Raw genomic sequence first — 11,452 nt, forward strand, 5'->3', positions numbered from 1 at the left:
AACTATTCTGGCCATACCAAACCCATCAACCAGAAAAAAAAAAAAAAAAAAAAAAAAACAGCATTAATCTGTTCATTCAGGTACTGGCAAAAACATAGGCAGCCAGGCACACTTCAAATCACCCTGTTAATCTGAATATGCATTCACAAACCAAGGCTGACTCACACATACAGCATGCCACAAAAACACAATCCTAGAGAGGGGGCAGAGCCAAGATGGCGACTAGCACACACAGTTTCCAAGCTGTGGAAGAGATAAAGTTCTGAGTTGATGAGTGGAAGAACTTCTGAAGCCAGGGAAACAACGGAGAAAGAAACAACTTTCTAAACAACAGGGAACATCGCAGGAGGTGAAAACCTTGGTCTCGGGTCACCCAGGGACTTGTTTGGGGAAGGTGAGAAACGATCCTTTGATCTCTCGGCACTCCCCTCCCCCAGACCTCCCTCCTCCTCGGCACAGCTGACTCATCTTTCTCAGCGCAGACCTAACTGCCTGGGGCCTGCAGCCACTGAGGCAGAGCCCCAAGCCCTTTATCGGCAAAGGCCAGCAGTACTGTGTCTCGGAGCCCCAGATTCGCGTGGCGGCTGCACCATCCTCCCAGGGCGTGAGTCTGCTAGACGCCATACTAGCTCCGCAGGAGCGCCATCACTGACGGTACGGCCCGCCCAATCCCACGGTGACAGAGAATACGCTATATACTCACCAAAACCAGACAGAAACGCCATACAAGCTAGACACACCAGGCGCTGGGCCTCCGAAGCTTGGAGAGCACAGTGAAGAGACCCCAGGACTTCCCAGAAAGCATCTGGACTAGCAACCCAGTCTCCAGTTACAGCGGGACTTTCTAACCTGGCGGCGGAGCAGCACTGAGCTGGCGGGGCACATCAGCCCTCCAGTTTAAGACTAACCAGGGCCAAACCAGAGAACAGAAAGGCTGGTTACCCCTATTCCCACTGACGTGACCACCCTGAAATCTCCAGCTGCAGCAAGACCTCATAACCTGGCAGTGACAGCAACACGGAACTGGCGGAGCACATCAAAGAAGCAGGGCCAAACCAGAGAGCAGAGAGCCCAGATACCCCGATCTCTGCCAAGTGACCTGCCTGTAAGTGAGTGCACCCTTGAGAATCTGCAGCTCCACTGATCCTGGGTCCTTCTAAAACAGAAGCCAGGCATCGAACCCCCTCCCACCCATATACCCACTTTGGGAAACAGAGGGGCACTTGGAACATTGAAGTTCCTGCTCTGAGGATCTAATTGAGGAGTTAAGGCAGTTAATGCCAGAAATTGCGCTGCGATCATCACCAGCGCCTGCGACATATACATTGCAGAGCCCCTCCCACACACTCAAGGGTTCAACATTAGCCATCACTCTGTCCCTTGAGACACACGCCCACGCCCACTTACACACACACACACACACACACACACACACACACACACACGCTTGCATTTGCCTCTGTTTGTGCCTGCGTACTTTCCTCCCACAGGTACAGCTAGTCCTCAGCACACGCTAAGGACATGGGACCTCTCTCAACTTCCTGAAGAATTCTCCAGACTCGAGAGAGAGACAGTACCAGTCTGATCGGCAGAATCCAAAAACAAACAGGGAAGGGTCTCAGATAAGCCAATGGCCAGGGGTAGGCGAAAGAACACTTCCAACATAAATCAGGACATCATGACTTCACCAGCAAACCCCAAAATCGATGGATACTCCAATTCATCAGAAGCACAGGAAAATGACCTTAAAGCCATGCTTGCTCAATTATTTGAGGCTCATAAGGAGGAAATGAACAAATCTTTCAAAGAGTTGGCCAGTCAATTGGAGGTAAAGAAAGAAGAAATAGACAAAACCCTTAAAGAAACACAGGCAAACATAGCCAAACAAATAGAGGCACAAGTAGAGAAAAAATTAGTGGCATACAAAAAGGAAATGAACAAAGAAATAGAGTCCATCGTAGAGAGACAAGAATCCAAATTCAAACACATAAAAGAAATGGTGCAAGGCATGAAAACAGAATTAGAATCAATAAAGAAAACACAAAATGAGAAAAGTCTTGAGCTGGAGAACTTGGAGAAAAGATCAGGAACCACAAAAGTAAGCATCACCAACAGAATACAAGAGATGGAAGAGAGAATCTCTGGACCTGAAGACACACTTGCAGAAATTGATACTTCTCTCAAAGAAAAAGTAAAATCAGAAAAGTTCCAATCACAAAATATCCAAGAAATCAAGGATGCTATGAAAAGACAAAATCTAAGAATAATAGGAATTGATGAAAAAGAAGACTCCAGGTTCCAAGGTCCAGAAAATATTTTCAAGAAAATCATAGAAGAAAATTTTCCCAACTTAAAGAAAGAGATGTCCATAAATATACAAGAGGCCTACAGAACACCAACTAGACTAGACCAGAAAAGAAACACATCACGTCACATCATAGTCAAAACACTAAATCTACAGAACAAAGAAAAGATATTAAAAGCAGCAAGGGAAAAAGGCCAAGTAACATATGAAGGTAGAACTATCAGAATCACACCAGAATTCTCATCAGAAACTATGAAAGCCAGAAGGGCCTGGGCAAGCATCATGGAGACTCTAAGAGATCACAAATGTCAACCCAGACTACTATACCCTGCAAAGCTTTCAATCAACATAGATGGAGAAAACAAAATATTCCATGACAAAACTAAATTTACGCAATATCTATACAGCAAACCAACCCTACAGAAGATACTAGAAGGAAAACTCCAATCCAACGAAAACGAATTCACCCAAGAAAACAGGGCATACAGATAATATCCCAACAAAAAGGAAAAGAAAACAAGCAATGAAACAAGGTAAGATCATCGACTCCATTACAAAAGGAACTAACATGCATTGGTCAATATTATCTATCAATATTAATGGACTCAACTCACCAATAAAAAGACACAGGCTAACAGAATGGTTACGGAAACAGGACCCAACATTCTGTTGCATCCAAGAAACACACCTATGCAACAAAGATAAACACTACCTCAGAGTAAAGGGCTGGAAAAATGTTTTTCAAGCAAATGGTTCCAGAAAACAAGCTGGAGTAGCCATCCTAATATCTAATAAAATAGACTTTCATCCGAAGTTAATCAAAAAAGATAAGGAGGGCCACTATATTCTCATCAAAGGAAAAGTCCAACAAGAGGACATCACAATTTTGAATATCTATGCCCCAAATACAAGAGCACCTACATTCGTAAATGAAACAATATTAAAGCTTAAATCATACATTGATCCTAATACCTTAATAGTGGGAGACTTCAACACCCCACTCTCATCAAGGGACAGATCAACCAGACAGACACCAAATAGGGAAATAAAAGCACTCACAGAATCCCTAAATCAAATGGACCTAATAGACGTCTACAGATCTTTTCACCCAAACTCAAAAGAGTACACCTTCTTTTCAGCACCACATGGAACCTTCTCCAAAATAGACCATATAGTTGGTCACAAGGCAAGCCTCAACAGATACAAAAAGATTGAAATAATCCCTTGTATACTATCTGACCACCATGGACTAAAGCTGGACATCAACAACAACAGAAACAACAAAAAGCCGACACACACATCGAAACTGAACAACTTACTACTCAATGACAGCTGGGTCAAGGAAGAAATAAAGAAAGAAATTAAAGACTTTCTAGAATTCAATGAAAATGAAGGCACAACATACCCAAATTTATGGGACACATTGAAAGCAGTGCTCAGAGAAAAATTTATAGCACTAAGTGCCTACAAGAAGAAATCCGCAACATCACATACAAACAACTTAATGGCCCAACTGAAAAATCTAGAAAAAAAAGAAGCAGATACACGCAAGAGGAGCAGACGGCTGGAAATAATCAAATTAAGGGCAGAAATCAATCAATTAGAAACAAATAAAATTATCCAAAGAATCAATGAAACAAAAAGCTGGTTCTTTGAGAAAATCAACAAGATAGACAAACCCTTAGCCAAACTAACTAAAAAGCAGAGAGAACCTATCCAAATCAGCAAAATCAGAAAGGAAAATGGGGACATAACTACAGACACTGAGGAAATCCAAATGATTATTTGGTCATACTACAAAAGCCTATATGGCACAAAATTTGAAAATCTAAATGAAATGGATAACTTTCTTGACAGATTCCATCTACCAAAATTAAGTCAAGATCAGGTAGAAAGACTGAGCAGCCCTATATCTCCCAAGGAAATTGAAGCAGTCATTCACAGTCTCCCCTCCAAAAAAAGCCCTGGACCAGATGGCTTCAGCGCAGAATTCTACAAGACCTTCAAAGAAGTACTAACACCAATTCTCCTCAAACTATTCCACAAAATAGAAATAGAAGGAACACTACCAAACTCATTCTATGAAGCCATAGTCACCTTGATACCTAAACCACACAAAGATCCAACAAAAAAAGAGAACTTCAGACCTATCTCTCTTATGAACATTGATGCAATTCCCATCAAAATACCAACTCAATTCTTTACAGACCTTGAAAAAAAGATTCTCAGCTTCATATGGAGAAACAAAAAACCCAGAATCTCTAAAACGATCCTATACAACAACAGATCATCTGGAGGTATCTCCATTCCCGATCTCAAGCTGTACTACAGGGCAACAGTAATAAAAACTGCATGGTATTGGCATAGAAACAGAAAGGAGGATCAATGGAACCGCATAGAAGACCCAGAAATAAACCCACACACCTATGAATACTCAATATTTGACAAAGAAGCCAAATCCATTCAATGGAAAAAAGACAGCATCTTCAACAAATGGTGCTGGACCAACTGGATATCTACATGCAAAAGACACTGTCATCAAAACAAATAGACAGCCTACAGATTGGGAAAGAATCTTCACCAACCCTTTATCTGACAGAGGGCTAATATCCAGTATATATAAAGAACTAAAGAAGCAGAAAAGCAACAAACCAAGTAATCCAATTAAAAAATGGGGAACAGAGCTAAACAGAGAATTCTCGAAAGAGGAACATCGAATGGCAGAGAAACACTTAAAGAAATGCTCAACCTTACACCCATCAGAATGGCCAAGATGAAAAACTCAAATGATAGCACATGCTGGAGAGGTTGTGGAGAAAAGGGAACCCTCCTCCATTGCTGGTGGGAATGTAAACTGGTTCAACCACTTTGGAAGTCAATCTAGCACTTTCTCAGACAACTAGGAGTAGTGCTACCCCAAGACCCAGCTATACCACTCCTAGGTATATACCCAAAATTTGCTCAAGTACACAACAAGGACATTTGTTCAACCATGTTCGTAGCAGCTTTATTTGTAATAGCCAGAACTTGGAAACAACCCAGATGTCCATCAACGGAGGAATGGATACAGAAATTGTGGTATTTTTACACAATGGAATACTACTCAGCAATCAAAAAGGAGGAAATCATGAAATTTGCAGGCAAGTGGTGGGATCTAGAAAAGATCATTCTGAGTGAAGTATCCCAGAAGGAGAAAGACAAAGTTGGTATATACTCGCTTATATAGACCTACAAGATATGATAAACATAATGAAATCTACACACCTAAAGAAGATAATCAAGAAAGTGGACACAGGCAAAGGTGATTAATCCTCATTTAGAAAGACAAATGGGATGTGCATTGAACTTATGACAGGAGTCTACCACAAAAGGCATCTGAAAGACTCTACCTAGCAGTGTTTCAAAGCAGACACTAAGACTCATAACCAAACCCTCAGCAGAGTGCAGGGAATCATATGAAAGAAGGGAAGTTAGTATGATATGGAAATGATAGGAGCTCTACAAGGACCAAATATATCTGGGCACAGGGTCTTTTCTGAGACTGACACGCAACCAAGGACCATCTATGAATATAACCTAGAACTTCTGCTCGGATGTGGCCTGTGGTAGCTCAGTAACCAAGTAGTTTTCCAAAGTAAGGGGAACACGGACTATTTCTAACAGGATCTCAAGGGCAGGCTGTTTGACCCCCCCCCCCCAGGGGAGGAGCAGTTTGTTAGGCCACAGAGGAGGACTTTGCAGCCAGCCCTGAAGATACCTGATAAAACAGGGTCAGATGAAAGGGGAGGAGGTCCTCCCCTATCAGTGGACTTGGAAAGGGGCAGGGAGGGAGTGTGCGGTTGGGGAGGGAATGAAGGAGCGGAATACAGCTGGGACACAGAGTTAACAAAATGTATCTAAAAATAAAATTAAAAAAAAAACACAATCCTAAATTATATACATACATACATATATAAAGACATTATTACAAAATACCCGATAAACTTTAAAATATTTCATAGCCTTAAACACATTTTTAGAAGAAATCTGTTTTTGAAATATCAAAATAAAGTATCCTTTTTAGGCATGAAGTCACAAAGCATAACCATAATTTTAAAAGTCAAAACCAAGTTTTACCAGTGTAAACAATTCAGTCTCTAAAATCAATACCAATTAAAAATGAGACTTGTCTTCTTAGTTTAAAAGTAGATAGGATGATAAACAGAATTCATTACAAGTAAGAGGTTTTGTAATTTTTTTTTTGCCCTGACCCACACCACATGGCAATTTTAAGATGGTGGGGGTCATATCATATGGCAAGTCACATGGTTACCATTTAAAAAAATCTGTCTTTCTAAAGATGTTACAAACACACACACACACACACACACACACACACACGTTCTAAACAAGAGTTTGAATTTAAACTTTAAACATATCTGATAACTGTTAATCTATAACCAAGACATACAGAACATATTAATCATTTAAGATCAGTCAGAAACATGTAATGGCCATACATACATCTAAAACAGACAAAACTTTTCTTATTTCTTCTGGCTGTGATTTCAGGCACTTTGTTACTTGCTAGCAGTGTTGCATGGGAAGCCACCCACTGCAGCCAGCCCTTGGTATGCCTCCTCGCCTCTTCATAGAAGAGAAGCGGCCACCACCACCATTGTTTCTTCCCAGAGGCAGTCTTGTACACCTGTGGCCATTGTTGCCAGCCTTCCGGCCTTCCCAGCAGGCTCTTTCCCATCACAGCTAAAGGCTAGAGAAACAGAGCTTGTGGACCATGATTTGAGTCACCCTGCCAGGGACCTGCCCCTTGTGGTTGAGCTTCTAAGACCAGTGGCTCTGTTGGCCTGGAACTAAACAAGAGTTTTACCCATGGTTAAATCATGTCAAGAAGACCCACCATAAAACAATGAAAAGGACAAGGACATTCATGAACAGACACAGATGTTTCCAGAGAAAACTTGGTCGACCAGAGAATTGCAAAGGTAGAGTTTGCTGGATCCAGAACAAAGAAACACAAAACATAAACCAGTATCTCTGAGACACAAGGAAGACACGAACAGACCACTCACTGACCAGCCTGTGTTCAGCTCTATGTGCCAGGGGTTCTTGGGGGTCCTGGGGATCTAAGACAAGCCCCCAAATATTACACCCAGATCTTAAGGTCCCCAAAGACCACCAGAAGCCAGACCATGTATGCAAGAGCAAAGAGCTTTATGCAGGCTTAAGCCCAGTCTCTCCATTGTCACCAATGCAGTGGCTCAGAGAGGAGATCCCCACGCAGCTGCATGGCAGGGTTTTTATGTGGGGTTTGAGCAAGAACCTGGAATTCTCAGCTTAGCAGTTACACGATTGGATGACATTCAGCAAGGGCAAGGGTGTTACAGAGTGACTGGCTAACTAACATAAAACATTGTGCGAGCTATCTATAGACCTCAGGAATGTTAGGTCAGTAGGCTGCCCAGCACAGATGCCCCACTGTGAGATAAGATACCCTCCCATTCTTGTGGTTATCCTCAGGCTATCTATTCCTTGGGTAGGGGATTTTATGAGGTTTTTTTTTTTTTGGTTTATTTTGTTTGTTTGTTTATTCCTGGAATTGGTGACCTATGGTCTAGTTCCTGGGACTGATGACTTTTGGAGAAGGGGATCAAAGTACCAAGCCTGGTACTTTCAACACCCTAAAACTTTCAGTCACCATAAATACAAAAAAAATAAGGTATTCCATGATAAAGTCAGATTAACACAATAGTTATCCACAAATCCGGTTCTACATAAAGTACTAGAAGGAGACCTTTAAACCAAGGAGGTTAACTATACCTGTGAAAACACAGGAAATGAATAATCTTATTCCAGCAAAAGCAAAAAAAAAAAAAAAAAAAGGACACACGCCACCACCACCACCACCACCACTACCACCACCACTAACAACAACAACAAAATAAAAGTAATTAGAAATCATTGACCATTGATATCTCTCAATATCAATAGTCTCAATTCCCCCAATAAAAACACAGATTAACAGAATGAATGTGAACACAGGATCCATCCTTTGTTGCAGACACGAAACATACCTCAACAACAAGAATAAACATTACCTCAGGGTAAAGGGTTGGAAAAAGATATTCCAAACAAATGGACCCAAGAAACAAGCTGGTGTAGCTTTTTCAATATCTAACACTATAGACCTCAAAACAGAATTTATCAGAAGAGATGGGAAAGGGCACTGCATACTCATCAAAGGAAAAAAATCACCAATATGACATTTCAATGATTAACATCTATGCTCTAAACATAAGGGCACCCACTTTCGTACAAGAAACACTACTATAGCTTAAATCACATATTTACCCTCACACACTGATAGTGGGAGACTTCAATACTCCAGTCTCACCAATAGGTGATTCACACAAAAACTAAACAGAGAAATGTTGGAGTTAATTGATGTTATAAGTCAAATGAACCTATACAGAACATTCCACCCAAACAAAAGAATATGCCTTCTTCTCAGCACCTCATGGAACTTTCTCTAAAACTGACTACATACTCTGTCATGAAAAAAGGCTCAATAGATAAAGGAAAATTGAAATAACTCCTTGCATCCAATCTGACCACCATGGATTAAAGCTGTTTATTAACAACAACATAAAGAAAGCTTACAAATTCATGGAAACTGAACAGCTCCCTACTGAATAAAAAAATGGGTCAAGGCAGAAAAAGAAAGAAACTAAAGGTATTCTAGAACTGAATGAAAATGAATACACAACATACCAAACTTATGAGACACAATGAATGTCATGCTAAGAGAATGCTCATACAACTAAGTGGTTACATGAAAAATTTGGACACGATCTCCTACTAGCAACTCAATGGCACATCTGAAAGCACAAAACAAAAAGGAATAAGCACACTTAAGAGGAATAGGCACATCCCTGATCTTAAGCTGTACTATAGAGAAACAATAATAAAAACTGCATAGTACGGGCATAGAAACAGAATGGTGGATCAATGGAACCAAACAGAAGACCCAGAAATAAACCCACACATTTATGGACACCTGATTTTTGATAAAGATGCCCAAACCATACAATGGAAAAAAGATAGCATCTTCAACAAATGGTGCTGATCTAACTGGATATCTACATGTAGAAAAATGAAAATAGATCCATATTTATCACCCTGCACAAAACCAAAGTTCAAGTGGATCAGAGACCTCAACATGCAACCAGACACATTAAATCGGTTAGAAGAAAAAGTAGGGAAGACCCTAGAACTCATTGGCACAGGAGACAACTTCCTGAACAGAACACCAACAGCACAGGCTCTAAGAGCAACAATCAATAAATGGGACCTCATGAAACTGAAAAGCTTCTGTAAAGCAAAGGACACTGTCATCAAAACAAAACGCCTGCCTACAGATTGGGAAAGAATCTTCACCAACCCTTTATCTGACAGAGGACTAATATCCAGTATATATAAAGAACTAAAGAAGCTGAAAAGCAGCAAACCAAATAATCCAATTTTAAAAAATGGGGAACATAGCTAAACAGAATTCTCAATAGAGGAATATTGAATGTCAGAGAAACATTTAAAGAAATGCTCAACCTCATTAGCCATTAGGGAAATGCAAATCAAAACAACCCTGAGATTTCACCTTACACCCATCAGAATGGCCAAGATCAAAAACTCAAGGGACAACACATGCTGGAGAGGTTGTGGAGAAAGGGGAACCCTCCTCCACTGCCGGTGGGAACGTAAACTTGTACAACCACTCTGGAAATCAATCTGGCACTTTCCCAGACAACTAGGAATAGTGCTTCCTCAAGATCCAGCCATACCACTCCTAGGCAAATATCCCAAAGAGGCTCAAGTACACAATAAGGACATTTGCTCAACCATGTTTGTAGCAGCTTTATTTGTAATAGCCAGAAGCTGGAAACAGCTCAGATGACCCTCAACTGAAGAAAGGATGCAGAAATTGGGGTACATATACACAATGGAATATTACTTGGCAATGAAAAATAAGGAAATCTGATGTGATCTGATAGACTAAGATCAGAAGGAAGGAGAAGAGGACCTCCCCTATCAGTGGACTTGGGGAGGAGCATGCGTGAAGAAGGGGATGGGAGGGTGGCATCGGGAGGGGAGGAGGGAGGGGCTTATGGGGGGGATACAAAGTGAATAAAGCTTATTTTTTGTTTTTTCCTTTTATCCTTAATTTTATTCATTTGTACCTTCTCTTTCTTTTTTTTAATAAAGATTTTTTTTTAATTTTTCTTATTAGTTACATTTTGTTAACTCTGTATCCCACTCCCTCATTCCCTCCCAATTCCACCCTCCCTTCCTCATCTCCTCCCTGCCCCTTTCAAAGTCCACTGATAGGGGAGGACCTCCTCCCCTTTCATCTGACCCTGTTTTATCAGGTATCTTCAGGACTGGCTGCAAAGTCCTCCTCTGTGGCCTAACAGGACTGCTCTTCCCTTGGGGGATGTGGAGGTCAAAGAGCCAGCCATTGAGTTCCTGTCAGAAATAGTCCTTGTTCCCCTTACTATGGGAACCCAATTGGTTACTGAGCTACCACGGGCTACATCCGAGCAGAGGTTCTAGGTTATATCCATACATGGTCCTTGGTTGAGTGTCAGTCTCAGAAAACACCCTGTGCCCAGATATATTTGGTCCTTGTGGAGCTCCTATCCTTTCCACATCATACTAACTCCCCTTCTTTCATATGATTCTCTGTATTCTGCCGAAGGATTGGTTATGAGTCTTAGTATCTGCTTTGAAACACTGCTAGGTAGTGTCTTTCAGATGCCTTCTGTGGTAGACTCCTGTCATACGATCAATGTATATCCCATTTGTCTTTCTAAATGAGGATTGATCATCTTACCCCGTGTCTGCTTTCTTGATTATCTTTTTTAGGTTTATGTTTATCATATCTTATCATATCTTATAGGTCTATATAAGCTAGTATATAACATGTTTGTCTTTCTCCTTCTGGGATACTTCACTCAGAATGATCTTTTCTAGATCCCACCATTTGCCTGCAAATTTCATGGTTTCCTCCTTTTTGATTGCTGAGTAGTATTCCATTGTGTAGAAATACTACAATTTCTGTATCCATTCCTTCGTTGATGAACATCTGGGTTGTTT

Source organism: Psammomys obesus, unplaced genomic scaffold (genome assembly GCF_907164565.1).
Source record: "Psammomys obesus unplaced genomic scaffold, mPsaObe1.curated_primary_1811, whole genome shotgun sequence".
NCBI classification, from domain to species: Eukaryota; Metazoa; Chordata; class Mammalia; order Rodentia; family Muridae; genus Psammomys; species Psammomys obesus.